We start from the raw sequence: 16,101 nt of genomic DNA, 5'->3' as shown, positions 1-16,101 counted from the left end.
CACAGACACACAGAGGCACACCTCCAGCTCTGCAGCTCTCATTGGCTCTCTTATGACTCATCCCCCCCCCCCCCCCCCTTTTCTGGCAAATTCTCACGAGAGTGAGAGAGAGAGCTGTGCATGATGTCATAAGTCTAGGCTTTTTTTTACCAGACAAGAAACAGGAAGTGGGCTGTATAAGGTATTTACTGGCAGAAAAAAAATGTTTTACTATCCAGTTAAAACAACAAGGGCAGAAGATTTATTAGATGAAAAAAGGTCCACTTAAATATAGGTTGTACTTTATTTGCTTTTTTCAATTATCCTCTTGTAAAGAATTTTGTGAGCATAGCCTCAGAAAATCTGACAACAGACCGTTGTCCACCGAAAATTTACTAGCCTGCTATCCAACATTTGTTGGCCGAAAGTTGGACAACAATTGTCTGATGCAGCGTACTAACGGTCGGATTTTAGGCAAACAGTCTGTCATCACACAATTCCCTGCCGAAAATCTGATCGTGTGTACGAGGCTTTAGTCCGTAGGGTTCAATATTGAGTTGGCCCACCCTTTGCGACTATAAACAGCTTCAACTCTTCTGGGAAGGCTGTCCACAAGGTTTAGGAATGTGTCTATGGGAATGTTTGACCATTCTTCCAGAAGAGCATTTGTGAGGTCAGGCACTGATGTTGGACGAGAAGGCCTGGCTCGCAGTCTCCGCTCTAATTCATCTCAAAGGTGTTCTATCGGGTTGAGGTCAGGACTCTGTGCAGGCCAGTCAAGTTCCTCCACCCCCGCTGATCCATGTCTTTATGGACCTTGCTTTCATGTCAGAGGTTTACAACCACTTTAAAGTAGAACTATAGACAAAACTTTTTTTTGTTCATTTTGGATAGAGTAAGGGGGGGGGGGGGGTTATAACCCCTGTCAGATTTTTTTTTTTTTGCCATCTGTCTCCCTTTGTGGAGATTTTCCTTCACTTCCTGTCACATAGCCAAACAGGAAGTTAGAGGAAATCCTTGCAAATCAGGGAAATTCCTTGGGGACCTCCAGGTCACCAGAACTAGTGTCCCCATTAGAAGATGTCCCCTCTATTACTTTTCTGGGGACAACCCACAATTTGGGATTTTCTTTTACTTTCACTTTTAATGATAATGGTAAACAGGACAAATAGAGGGGAGGAATCTCCCTAACAGGGACAGAGACAGCTATAAAAACTGACAGGTGTTCTAATCCCTCTCCACTCTTTAAAACTAATAAAAAAGTTATAATGTAACTTCAGTCCCTATATTTTCCATAGGTGACAGTTTAAAAGCCCCTGCAGGTCATCAATTTAGAGTTACCTGAATAATGAACCTGTACAGTCGTTTGATTGCTTTAAAAAAAACAAAAAGCTGCCAGTTGGCTTGTGGAGTGTACGGTACACACACTTCCAGCTGCTGTAGTCATAAGACATATGATGGTGGCAGTAAAAGGGATCAAGTAGATCTAAACCCAATCACTACAAATCTCATTTATGCCTCATTCACATTGAATGCGGCTTTGAAATTGTACGACTTCATCTGAAATCGCTCAATTTCAAAGCCGCGTGTCAATGCGACTTCGGGTGCGACTTTGAAGACATCTGTTGCGGCTTCATGCACAGATGTCTATGCAAGCCGCACCTGAAATCGCCAAAAGTAGCGCAGGAGCTACTTTTTCAAATCGATTCAGCACCGCAAAGTCGGTGTCGCAATGATTTGAAAAAAAATCTTACGCAAAGAAAACCGCATACACTTTGCAGATTCCTGCACAGAAAAATCTGCGCATGATACCAGTGTTGTGGTGTGAACAGGGCACAACTGTTTTATTTGTACTCTTGCAGAACGCATGCAGAAAAAAAAATGATGTGTCTGCACCATGGTGTGAATGAGGCCTTAAAGTGATATTAAAGCATAGCTGCCAACTGTCCCTGATTTCGAGGGACTGTCCCTGATTTGGAGCAATGTCCCTCTGTCCCTCTTTCCTCCTCATTTGTCCCTCATTTTGGTCTGATCTATATAGTTGTATATAAAATGCACTTTTTATCTTTCAACAAGTGTTTCCCAGTGCTAAACCTTTCATCCAAATTCTAAATTGCTGCATTTGTAAATGTTAAAAGCCAATATAAAGGAATAGTAGTGGTAAAAAAAACTTTTTTTTTGGTTAATTCTCCTTTAAGGGGGTGTGGCAGGGGGCGTGTCCTATGCCTACATATGTTTGATAGTAGGTGTCCCTCATTCCCATCGCAAAATGTTGGGAGGTATGTTAAAGCCTTGTTTTTTTTTTATTTTATTTAAAAATAACAAACCTGTTATACTCACCTGCTCTGTGCAGTGGTTTTTTTCACAGAGCAGCCCGACCCTCCTCTTCTCGGATCCCTCGCCGACGCTCCTGGCCCCGCCCTCCTGCCGAGTCCCCCCACAGCAAGCAGCTTGCCATGAGGTTACCTGAGCCGAGCCGCTGCTCTGTGCGTCCATTCAGACACGGAACCCCGGCCCCACCCCCTCTCTCTCCTCATTGGCTCACTGACTTTGATTGATAGCAGCAGGAGCCAATGGCACCTGCTGCTGTCTTAGTCAATGAGGAGGGAGAGTCCCAGACAGCCGACATCAAGATGGGGCTCAGGTAAGTCTTGGGGGGGGGGGGGGCTGCTGCACACAGAAGATTTTTGGGTTCACACTAAATCGTAACCCGTCCATGCATACTGATTGTAGAGTGTATGTTAAGTAAACAACACCCCGCAATTGGTTTGCAAAACGCAGCGCAATTTGCTGAATCAGATCGCATGGTTGTGAACACCCATGCGATCCGATCCTGGTGAGGACAGAAAAAGATCCTGCACCAATGCGGTGCGATTTGAGCCATACAAATCCATGGCTCAAATCGCACCCCAGAGACACTGCATGTAATTCGCACAGAAATGTGCTGCGATTCTTGTGCGGATTACATGTGGTGCCTTCCACTACAGCAGTGTGAACCCGGGCTTAATGCATAGAATGTTTAAGATAAAAAAAACCTTCTGCCTTTAGAACCATTTTAACCATTTGCCTACTGGGCACATTTGCCGCTTCCTGCCCAGGCCAATTTTCAGATTTCAGCGCTGTCACACTTTGAAATAAAATTGCGCAACACTGTACCCAAACAACATTTTTATCATATTTTTTTTTCACGCAAATAGAGCTTTCTTTTGGTGGTATTTGATCACGACTGGATTTTTTTCATTGTTTGCTAAATAAATGAAAAAAGACAGAAAATTTTGAAAAAAACAAAACGTTTTAATAGTTTATTATAACATTTTGGAAACAAGTCATTTTTCTCCTTCACCAATGTGCGGTGATGAGGCTGCACTGATGGGCACTGGGCGGCATTGACAGGTGACACTGACGAGGAGGCAGTGATGGGCACTGATCGGCAGCAATCATGGGCACTGATTGGCAGCACTAGCGGGCACACATTGGCAACACTGGTGGGCACACATTGGCAGCAATGGTGGGCACACATTGGCAGAAGTAGTAGGCACACATTGGCAGCACTGGTGGGCACACATTGGCAGCACTAGTAGGCACACATTGGCAGCACTGGTGGGCACACATTGGCAGAAGTAGTGGGCACACATTGGCAGCACTGGTGGGCACACATTGGCAGAAGTAGTAGGCACACATTGGCAGCACTAGTAGGCACACATTGGCAGCACTGGTGGGCACACATTGGCAGCACTGGTGGGCACACATTGGCAGCACTAGTGGGCACTGTTGGGACTGAACTGATAATAATGTTGCTTTTAGAGAAGCCGATGATTGGCTCTCTTCTCCAATCCTCATGCTGTCAGCATGAGGAAAGGAGTACCGATCACCGGCTCCTATTTACATCCATGATCAGCTGGGATTGGACACAGCTGATCACATGGTAAAGAGCTTACCCTGTGATCAGCAGTGTCCGGAGGACTGTAATCACAGAGCGTGCAGTGGGCGTGCAGCGGGCGCGATCAGAGGAGGCCGTCATATGGCCTACTAGTTATCCACACTGTAGCCGTCATTCGGCTATAGCGCGGTTGGCAAGTGGTTAAGCATAAAACAGGGTCATCCTTTCAAAAGTTTTCAGTCTTTTCAAATCTGGAAAATCTTGGAAAACTTTCCAAGCCCCCTTGACAAACGTGGATTGTTGGATCGACTTCTGTTGAACAGGAGTTCATGGATTGAACATGTTGAACATGGATCAAAATTTGGCCTCTTCAGCATTCAGCAGTTTCGATCCATCTGTGACCAGCTTTAGCATGCCGTGCATTGTGCCTGAGCGTTGCCTGAGCGTGGGGCTAATGCCGCGTACACACGAGCGGACTTTACGCAGACTTGGTCCAGCGGACTTTTCGACTGACTTTTCGAAGGACTTTCCGAATGAACGGACTTGCCTACACGCGATCAACCAAAGTCCAACGGATTCGTACGTGATGACGTACGACCGGACTAAAACAAGGACTCGAGTCCGTCGGAAAGATTTGAAACATGTTTCATTTCTAGGTCCGTCGAACTTTTGGGGAAAAAAAGTCCGCTGGAGCCCACACACGATCGAATTGTCCGACGGACTCCGGTCTGGCGTAAAGTCCGCTCGTGTGTACACGGCATTAGACAACTTCTTAAAAGTCCATCCACACCAACCCTTCTATTCATCACAGCTCAGTGTGGATAATCTGGACAAGGCTGAGTGAAACACATCAACGAAGGAATTTAACAAGTGAAGTGCTGTCACTAGGGGGGGTCAAAATAAGATGTCTAATGAGAGAGGTGGGGAGGGGGCTCCGGAGATCAGAGGCGAGCTTTTATCCTCATCACAGAAGCAGACCTGACTCCTAATGTAAACTAATTCTCCGATGACAAAGAAGGTCTGCACAGTGTTTGTAAACTATGGGACATGTTGGCCTTTTATTCATATAATGTGTCCCCCTTTATGTCAGTAAACACAGGTCACCCTGGATCTTCAAACACACACCCGCGGACACATAAACGTCTGACCGACTCTCATAAAACGCACATCAAAGATAGCAAAACAATTTAGAACAAAAAGCTAAATGATAAAATCATTTCTTGGGATCTCTGAAGGCTCAAGTGGACTTGGAAAGGTAACAAAGCAAATCAAGTTTGTTTGACACTATGGTTCATCTGCTAGTTAAAGTATTAAAGTAGTACTAACAGCAGAACTTTTTCTAAAATTTTGGATAAAATAAGGGAGGATTATAACTCTAAAGACACGATCGGATTTTCCGCCAACAAAACCGTGGACTTTTGTCCAAAGGGCTTTGGCCCAAACTTGTCTTGCATACACACGGCACACAATTGTCGGCCAACAATCACGAACGTAGTGACGTACTACGTGGTTTTTCAGCTCTTTACTGCCACCCTTTGGGCTCCTTCTGCTAGTTTCGTGTTAGTAGAAGTTTGGTGAGCGTTGATTCGCGTTTTTCATTTGGTGCTTTTCAGTTCGTTTCTGAACGGCCGTTCGTCAACCAGACATGTTGCGGAATCGGAGGACATAACGTGTTATTTATTATTGGCCTTTGGAGTTATTGCTTTGACATTATTTTTTTGGTTGAATAATAATGATTTGATTTGGTATATTTTCTAGATTTTTGGATGCATAGAATGCACTTTTGGTTAAGTTCTATTGGCAGATAGCATGTCTAATTTTATTTGTTTTCTTTTTTTAATGCACAATAAAAAAATTGTGGAGAATAATACTTGGCTATGTGTTTTACTTCAAATTATAGTTTGGGAGTAGGCAGTTACATTAAAAAAAATACAAATGTAATGTATTATTATTATTATTGTATAATAATAATAATAATAATAATGTATTATTATTATATAATGTAAAATTGACAAGGGACACCAACATAGCTGTATCTTTGATCTTAAAAACTACAGGATACTTCAAAAGACACTTCAAGACCTACACCTGATTGATGACCTCCCCTCCACTTCTGCCTCACGTAGAAAAACGACTTCATCCTCCTCTACACGCAATTCATCTCAGTCCCAAGAAACAACTGGAATACAGCAATCCCACAAGAGAGGGCGCTTCGCTTCTCCACCTCAAGAACAAGAAGATTCCATGGACTGATTAGTTAATCCTATAATCCTCCTCTTCATAATCACAATTTAGCAGCGATTTAAAAAAAAAAAAAAAAAAAAAAAAAAGAGATCTCTGCTGTGTTTGACTTTTTCTCCTTTTTTTTTTTTTTTTTTTTTTTTTAATTATTTTTATTAATTAATTAATTAATTTATTTTTATTTATTTTTATTTATTTTTATTTATTTATTTTTATTTATTTATTTATTTATTTATGTATTTATTTTAATTAATTAATTAATTAATTTATTTATTTTATATAAACAATTTATACTACCATATTATTTTTCATAACTGAACACCAATTTATTGGACTGTTTTCTATCACATATGCATAGAAACATAGTTTATTTCACTTTATTATATCTGGTTTAATTTGTTATAATATATAAGCTCTCATTTGCGGGTTTGGAGTTTGGGATCAGGTTAAATACCTGGACCCAGATTTCAGATATATATATGTTTGTGTATATTATATATGTGTACTATGTGTATGCACATGTATGTATGTGTGTATAGATGTTTGTATATGTATATATCTGTGTGTATGTATGTGTATGTATATGTATGTGTGTATGTATGTATATGTAGGCGTATGTATGTATGTGTGTATGTATGTATATGTGTATGTATGTGTATGTGTATGTATATTTGTATGTGTGTACATGTATGTATATATATGTATATGTATATATATATATATATATGTATATGTGTATGTAGATGTGCGTATGTATTTATATATGTACGTATGCTATTGCGTATGTGTAGATATATATATATATATATTTATTTATTTTATTTATTCATTTATTTATTTATTTTTATGTTGAATTCATCATATTTAGGCACTAAAACCCAGCTAATCGATGTAATATCCCTAATTACATACTATATGTTTTCTCAATTGATTTATAATAGTTAGTTTGACTAATACAGAACTGGGTTTGTTTTAGTCCCAATTGCTCACATGCCCCTTCCTAGCTTCCAGTCTTCCTGGTTTATACCTTAACCCCTCTCGTGGCTCATTCACGCTTATATAATTGTTAGATTAGACTTTCCATTAGTACGTACTATATGTACTATACTCCCCCTTTGGTTTAGGAAAATATAAGACATTTGAAGTTATTTTATTATACCCGGCAGGTTATAATTATACATCTTCATGATGTTTTTTTTTTTAGGCGGTTCTCCCACACGCGGATGTTCCGTGTGCTCCACCTTACCTCCCTCGACTCCCCGCTCTTATTATGTGGGTAGTCGACGTAGGCCCTCTATCCCCTGATGGGGAGTTGTATCCCCAATCACGGGTAATTTTTGACGCTATTTACAATCAGTTTTTAAAAATATATTGTATTATTTCTTACGGTTCTTACTTTTCTTTCACTCTAGTCTATCCTGGATTTCCTTTCTCCTTGCTTTCCTTCAGGTCCACACAGGTCATTCCATACAGCCAAAGAACATCAAGAGTCTGTGAGTATCACTTCCTAGCTCAACTGCCATGGCACCTTTAAACATATTAACCCTGAATGTTCAGGGTCTCAATATACCGCAGAAAAGAACGAAAGCTTTCCGTTCGTTTCATGCAAACAAAGCACACATAGTGTGCCTACAAGAAACACACTTTACGACAACTTCTACACCTAAATTTGTAAGCTCCTTTTATCCGCAAGTATTCTCAGCTTCAGCCACTACTAAACAACGTGGAACACTCATAGCCTTCCACCGCACCACTCCATTTACACTCCATTCTGAAATAAAAGACCCTGAAGGGAGATATTTAATTCTTTTAGGACATATAATGGATACAGAAATAACTGTTGTGTCATATTACGCACCCAATAAACAACCTATACCTTTTCTCACCCATCTTTTACAAGTAGTATCTACACACAAGATGGGAACACTTGTCGTATGCGGAGATTCTAGTCAGGTCCTCCTCCCGTTTCTGGACAAATCACCATACACTCCTCCTCGAAATCCAACTAAGATATCTCTCTCCCAACTTCTTTCTAAACATAAATTGGTAGATTCCTGGAGAGAATGTAATCCGACTAAAAGGAAATACACTTATTATTCATACCCACATCAAACATTCACTCGCATTGACCATATATTTCTAACAATAGGTATGATCCCAGAGTTACTCACATCACATATAATCCCCATTCCATGGTCTGATCATAACGCAGTCCTTACTACCATCACTTCCACTATACCTAAAAATCATGACCCTACTTGGTACTTCCCAGATATATTACTCAAACACTCGTCGCATAGTTTAATAATTGAACAAGCACTAAAAGAATATTTAACACACAACAAAAGTCCTGACATTTCCCCAATAACATTATGGGAAGCACATAAACCTGTGCTGCGTGGCACCTTACAAAGGCAATTCACATTATTCAAACGGGAACGCAGGAATCTTGCAAGAAAATTAGAAACTGAATTTAACTCTTCCTTTATAGCATTCCAAGATAATCCAACGCCGCTTACCAAAAGTCGTTTAGAAAAAGCACGTCTGGAATATGACTTGTTCCTCACAGAATCCGCGGATAAATATCTAAAACGCTCTCGACATGCCTTCTACATGAAATCCAATAAGTTTGGTACTTTTATGGCACGCGCACTTAAGTCATTAAACAAATCTTTTAAGCCAATTAGACTTAAATTGTTTAACGATACATACACTAGTAATCCCACTAAAATTGTTCACAAATTTCGCTCCCACCTAACCTCCTTATACTCAGAAACAAATAAATTTAATACCATTGAAGCCGATGCCTTCTTCTCAGATATCTCCATACCCAAGATGTCTAACACCCAAAAGACTATACTCGAAGCACCCATCACTGTGAATGATGTAACCAAAGCAATCAAAGAATTAAAACTAAACAAAAGACCTGGTCCTGATGGCTATTCTGCATTATACTATCATACTTTTTCAGACATCCTCTCCCCTATTTTGGCCGATGCTTTTAATTTCTTACTAGAAGGTAAATCCTTCAGACAGGAATCATTGACCGCAACTATTTGTATGATCCCTAAGCCTCATTCTGACGACACATCCTGTAATAACTACCGTCCCATCTCCTTATTAAATTTGGATATCAAACTATTAGCAAAAATTTTAGCGGCCCGCCTCAATGGAATTATTGGTAATCTTATACATTGTGATCAAGTAGGCTTCATGCCTACACGCCAAGCAGGCGATAATGTACGTAGAGCGGTTCTTTTGGCACACATTGCTAAAACACGCCGCATTCCTTCATGCTTTATATCTCTGGATCTTAAAAAAGCCTTTGATTCCATCTCCTGGCCCTACTTACATTACTCACTTCAGAAATGGGGTTTTGGCCCTAACTTTATAACTTGGATCACTGCATTGTATAATAAACCAAAAGCATACATTAAGTATGCAGGTTACAAATCTGACCCATTTAATATAGAAAAAGGCACAAGGCAAGGATGTCCACTCTCCCCCCTTTTATTTGCCCTCTTAATAGAACCGCTTGCCCTTTCGATTCGATCAGATCCCAAAATAACCGGAATAGAACTAGGAGGATATCAACATAAACTTTGTCTGTTTGCAGACGATATCCTCCTATTTCTATCATCCCCACAAGTCTCAGGACCTAATCTCCTCCCCATCCTCAATAGGTTTGCTGCTTTCTCAGGTTTATCAATTAACCCTAAAAAATGCTTAGCATTAAATATTTCCCTATCTAACCTGGAATTAAATTCAGCAAAGGTAGGACTTCCGTTTACCTGGGCGGAAAAATCAATACCATATCTAGGGATTCATCTTACGGCTTCTTTATCAGATCTTTTCTCAGCAAATTATCCACCGATTCTCAAAAATGTAACAAACCTGCTGAAATCTTGGTCTCTACTTCCATTATCATGGTTTGGTAGAATTAATGCAATAAAGATGACAATCCTACCTAAGTTACTATATCTATTTAGGGTTTTACCAATTTCAATTCCCGCTTATTATCTACGACTAATACAGAAAAAAGCAATTTCATACATATGGGGGGCATCCAAACCACGCATACCTTTGCACACACTTTATCTTCCCAAAGTAAATGGAGGCTTAGGCGTACCAAACTTTGCAACATATTACAAGGCAGCTCATATTGCTAGCCTAACTAAATATCATGCAAGACAGGAAATCCCATTATGGGTTTCAATTGAAGCTACTGAATGTGATCCTTTATCGATCTCGAACCTGCTTTGGCTGCATCCTAAAGATCGTAAAGGTTTACGAAACCCCATCACCAAACATTTCATTTCTCTATGGGACAGTCTTCAATCCAAACACAACTTACAATCTACACATAAACCCCTTCTCTCATTCTTAAAAAATCCCGCTTTTTATCCTGCTTGGACTGCTCCCAAATCCTTTCGAGAATGGTCATCAAGGGAAATCTTGAACATACATAAATTTGTCACTGACACATCTTTCATCCCTTTTCCAACCCTTTGCGAAAACTACGGCATACCTCAATCAGAACTATTCCGATACCTGCAAATTAAAAACTTTTTCACTCCTTTTATAAGCTCTGACACTCCTCTCACACACTTCACTGCGTTTGAATCTATCTGCAGGAAAGATCCCCACACAAAAGGCTTGATTTCCTTACTTTATTCACATTTAATAGTTCAACCAGAACTGGATAAACCCTCTTATGTCCGGAAATGGGAGGAGGACCTGGGTCGAACACTCGACACTACAGAATGGGACCAAATCTGGTTATCTACCAAATCAGCCTCCCCAAATATTATTGAGGTAGAGGCTAATTATAAAGTATTGACGAGATGGTACCTTGTACCAACTAGGGTTGCAAAATATGCACCAACCTATTCCGCGCAATGTTATCGTGGTTGTTCAGAGCCAGGTACACAACTACACATCTGGTGGACATGCCCAATAGCACAAGCCTTTTGGAAAGAGATCTTTAAAATGGCCTCCAAAATGTTTGGTTTGCAACTACAGCCTGATCCTGCTACCGCATTACTTAATCTGAAACCAGGATCGCTAAATTTGATTCAATTTAAACTATTTGTACAACTTCTAACAGTAGCTAAGCAAACTTTGGCAAAGGCATGGCGGTCCCCGACATTGGTAGTGGCTGAGACGAAGAATAGGATGACTAACGCCATGATTCATGCCAAAATGGTAGCCATTGACAACGCTCTACTTCCCAAATTTGAAAAACAGTGGCACCCATGGATAACACATCATTTACCATCTAACTTTGATGAGAATGTTCTACTGCCATGGTAGCTGAGTTGCAATGATTTAAGCTGATATATAAAAATGTACAGACTTCATGACGGATCCCAATTCAACCCTGTGGACCCTCTCCTTTCTATGTTCTACTCTTTCTCTCCTTTCTCTTTTTCCCTATCCACTTTCCGATCCTAAAGCTCTTTTCCTAGTAGATTGTAGTCTCCTTCAGACATTTCTGACATAGCTCAAGTTGTGAGCACAAGTACCATTTGAGAATCTACTTACTCTTTAATAGCTTCTACTTAGGTATTCTACACCTTATCCAGGTTATACCCAATTACCCCAATTTATATGTTATGTAATAATATATTATTAACGGATAATTTTAGCATCTTATCTGTACCACAATATGTTTACTCATGTATTCGTTATCTACTTATTCATATACTTAATAAAATCTTTTGACAAGAAAAAAACTACAGGATAATGGTGTTGTGGTATCTTGCCCAAATAAAAAAAATAAATAAAAAAGCATAATAATATTATTCTTGATATCACTAGAAAAAAAAAGCTTTGAAAATTTGTTTGCAATAACTCCATCAGTATCACCAGCAAAGCAGCTTCATTATTATCATTATTATCATTATTATCCCAAGAAGAGAATTGTGCGCTGCATTTGGAGAATTTCAGAATTTGCCGCGTCACGAATGTTAATTCTCCATTACGAACGCTAGTTTACAAGACCGACCACTTCTGGCTCATCCTTGCTTCCGAGCATGCGTGTTTGTACTTTGGACTTTTGTCTGACGGACTTGTGTACACACGCTCGGAAAATCCGACAACAGACATTTGTCCGCTGAAAATTTTAAAACCCAACAGTTGTCTGATGGAGCATACAAACGGTCAGATTTTCTGCCAACAGCCTGTCATCACACAATTTCCCATCGGAAAATCCGATCGTGTGTACGCGGCTTAACTTATTTTTTTTGTTATCTGCCTCCCATTGAGGAGATTTCCCGTCACTTCCTGTCCCATAGTCACAACCAGAAGTGAAAGGAAATCTCTCCAAAAGTGAGGAAATCCCAGGTCACAAAGACTGGTGTCCCATTGGAAGATTCCCCTCTTTTCCTGTTCTGGTGACAACTCAAAATATGTTTTTTTTTTTTTTTTTTGCACTTTCACTTTTGATGATAACATTCAAGGACAAATAGAGAGGGTGAATCTCCCTAACGGGGATACAGACAGCAATAAAGTCTGGCAGGTGTTCTAATCCCTTTCCACTCTATCCAAAACGTAAGAAAAAAAAAGGTTTGCCTTTAGGCCCCTTTCACACTGGGGCGGTTTGCAGGCAATATTGCGCTAAAAATAGTGCCTGCAAACCAACCTGAAAGAGCCGCTGCTTTGTCTCCAATGTGAAAGCCCCAAGGGCTTTCACACCGGAGCGGTGCGCTGGCAGGATGGGAAAAAAAGTCCTGCTAGCAGCATCTTTAGAGTGGGGAAGGAGCGATGTATACACCGCTCCTGCCCATCGAAATCAATGGGACACCGCGGCCATACCGCTGGCAAAGCGCTTCTGCAGAGGCGCTTTGCGGTGGTTTTTAACCCTCTCTCGGCCGCTAGCGGTCGAATACCGCTGCTAAAACGATGGTAAAGCGCAGCTAAAAATAGCAGCGCTTTACCGCCGACGCTCCTCCCACCCCAGTGTGAAAGGGGCTTTAGTTATACTTTAACCCTTTCGCTGCCAGAGCCGTTTTGGTTTTGGTTTTGTTTTTTTTGCACACATGCTTAAAAAATTATTTTAGGCCTGAAGATTACATAAAATTACATAAAACCCAAAAGCATTGTATTTTCTGAAAGCAGACACCCTAGAGCAGGGGTCTCCCAACTACGGCCCTCCAGTTATTCAGGAACTACAATTCTCATCATGCCTTGTCATGTCTATGAATGTCAGAGTTTTACAATGCCTCATGGGGAGTGTAGTTCTGCAACAGCTGGAGGGCCGTTTGCAGATCCCTGCCATAGAATACAATAGTGGTAGTATCAATTGTAAGATTTTAGTAAAAGATACACTAAAGTTAATTTGGGGCACACAAACCTAATAAAATACCCAATTTTTTGGTTAAAATATAAAAGCTGAGGTTGCACCGAGTAAATAGATACCCAACATGTTTAAACCTTACATTTGCGTACCCCTTTATTTTCCATAGGCGAAACTTAACCCTATAGGTCATCGGTTTAGTGTTACAGAGGAGAGGTCTGGTGCTAGAATTATTGCTCTCACTCCGAATTTGGGGGGGGACCCCACGTCATTTTTTTTTTTACATTTTGGTCGTGGGGTTTCCCTCCAAATCTATACCAGATCCAGAGGGCCAACAATTCTTTTTTTTACATGCAGCTGTCAGCAGGGCACTCTGCTTCCTAGCCCGCTCCTTGGCAACAAGCTACATACAGTGTGTTTAACAGCTTGTGGACTGTCTCACGCACATTATTTCTGACCCCCTGTCTGGGATTCCATGGAGGTAGCAGATCTGGATGAGATTTTAAGGGCCAGCTCACACCAGAACGACGCAGTGCAGGAAACGTGCATTCCCACGTGTGTTTCCCGCACCGCATTCAAAACGCACTGCACATGTGATCTGTACAGCAGTGAGTTGTCCGTGTTAATTTAATGATACCCCAAACACAGGTCACAAATGCAGTGCATTTGCCTGCACCGGATCGCATGGTACAGTAGTACAGTAGTACCATGCGATCCTGTTGCGGTGCATTATTAAAAGTAATGCATTATTATTATTATTAGTCACGATTTATATAGTGCCAACAGTTTATGCAGCGCTTTACAATGTATAGGGGGGACAACACAATCACAGTACAGTTCAATACAAAAGGTACAGGAGGGCCCTGCTCGTAGAGCTTACATTCTAATGCATGCACTATTTTTGGAGCAGTCTATTTCAGCCCATTCAAATGAATGGGCTGAAATCGCATTGCACCCGAATCGCATGTGAATCACACTGAAACACACAGCACTTCTTTGTGCGATTCATGGTGTGAACGATTTTTCAGAATTTCCATATGAACATTCGAATACTTCTAGTTTTGTATGGCCAGTGTAACACAGAAGACAAACTGGTTGTGGAAACGGGAAAACCTGTGTTACCCCCCATCCCCCCCCACCCCATGTCATTATTACGGTTTGCACCTTTTTGTTTGTTTTTTTCTTTAGTCTCGTTAGTCTCTTTTATTGCCCCAATTGTTCAATTGCTGTTTAGTTTGTTTGCTGACACCCACCCAAATAGTTTCATTACTGTAAATCCAACACATTGCCCCAAATTGCTACTCAATCAAACTGATTGATTTATGGCCGATACCAGACCTTGTCTAATAGTTCAATGGAAACCAATGTTCATGGCTATGGTGTAAAGCTGGATGTAGTGACTGGAGGGATCTGTGCCAGATGGACCGTCCTATTGGACAAAGACTTTACAGCAGGGTGGGGGAAGCCTTCTGAAAGTCAATGGGAAACAATAGTGGTTGGGTAAGGTTTTATAACTTGGCTGATAAATGGTCCCCAAATTAGCCAAGGATGGTGACACATCACATTGTTGCCCTAGTTGAAGACTTTTGGACATAGGGATCTAATGGCTAACTACCTATTCATAGGGATCTAATGGCTAACAAATGTTTTACTAAAGTTAATGTAGTACAGGAAAGCCTTCTTAGAACAAAAAGTATTCATGTCCTCGCCATCACACATCCTATAAATAAAAGGATTATTCTTCATTTCAGGGCAGTGGGCAGATTCATGTAAATTATTATTTTAGGCCACATGTGTCAAACACAAGGCCCCCGGGCTGAATCCGGCCCTCCGGGTCATTTCATGTGGCCCTCGCATCTCTCATGTACATGTAAAATCGCATACCAAATCGGCGGAAATTGCCGACAATGGCACTGTCTCAATCGGTGTGATGCCACATTTGCAGCACCGCACCGATTCCCAAAAGTAGTTTCTGTACTATTGGCGATTTCGGGGTGCGATTTCCATTGACATCTTTGCAGAAACCCGCACAGATGTCTCTGAAATCGCCCCCAAAGTCGGGACTGACATGCGGGAATGAAATCGCTGTGAGTTCAGCTGAATTCGCACGATTTAATTCCCGCAGTCAGTGTGAACCATGGCTTATAGTTAGAATTTCATTCATTTGAGATACCTTGCTCCTTCAAATTTTTTCACCAGCATTGTCAAAAAATGTATACTGTTTTGATCGCACTAACCATTTGAAAGCCAAATGAACATTTCAATAATGTAAAATTTCTTATGAAATTCTGTAGGTGTTTGGGCAACTTAGCTCTACATGCAATTGGAGGGGACTAAACTCTTCCTTTTTTTTAATTCAAAGTCCATATCTTGTATCTTTCCCATGGTTGAAAGAGGCAGAATTGATAACACAGGCAGATCTGTCACCAACAAATTGTATATAGCAGACCACACTGATCCAGGGCCAGGACAAGGGGAGGGCAGGAGGGGTGGCCACACTGGGCACTGTGGTATCATGTGAGGTGGGGGGGGGGCAATACAATGAGATTGGGGGAAGGGAGGATTTGTGTTGAGAAGGGGAATTTGGGGGAAGCGGAGGGTAAGAATTGTTCTAGGAGGGCAAGGTGTGCTAGGAGTGGTGATTTTGGGGGGATTTATGTTGGGAGGGGGGATGTGGAAAGAGGATTCATGCTAGGAAGGGGGT

This window comes from Aquarana catesbeiana, linkage group LG13, assembly GCF_042186555.1.
Source record: "Aquarana catesbeiana isolate 2022-GZ linkage group LG13, ASM4218655v1, whole genome shotgun sequence".
Classification (NCBI taxonomy): domain Eukaryota; kingdom Metazoa; phylum Chordata; class Amphibia; order Anura; family Ranidae; genus Aquarana; species Aquarana catesbeiana.
The sequence above is the reverse complement of the archived record's forward strand: the minus strand, read 5'-3'. Positions refer to the sequence as shown.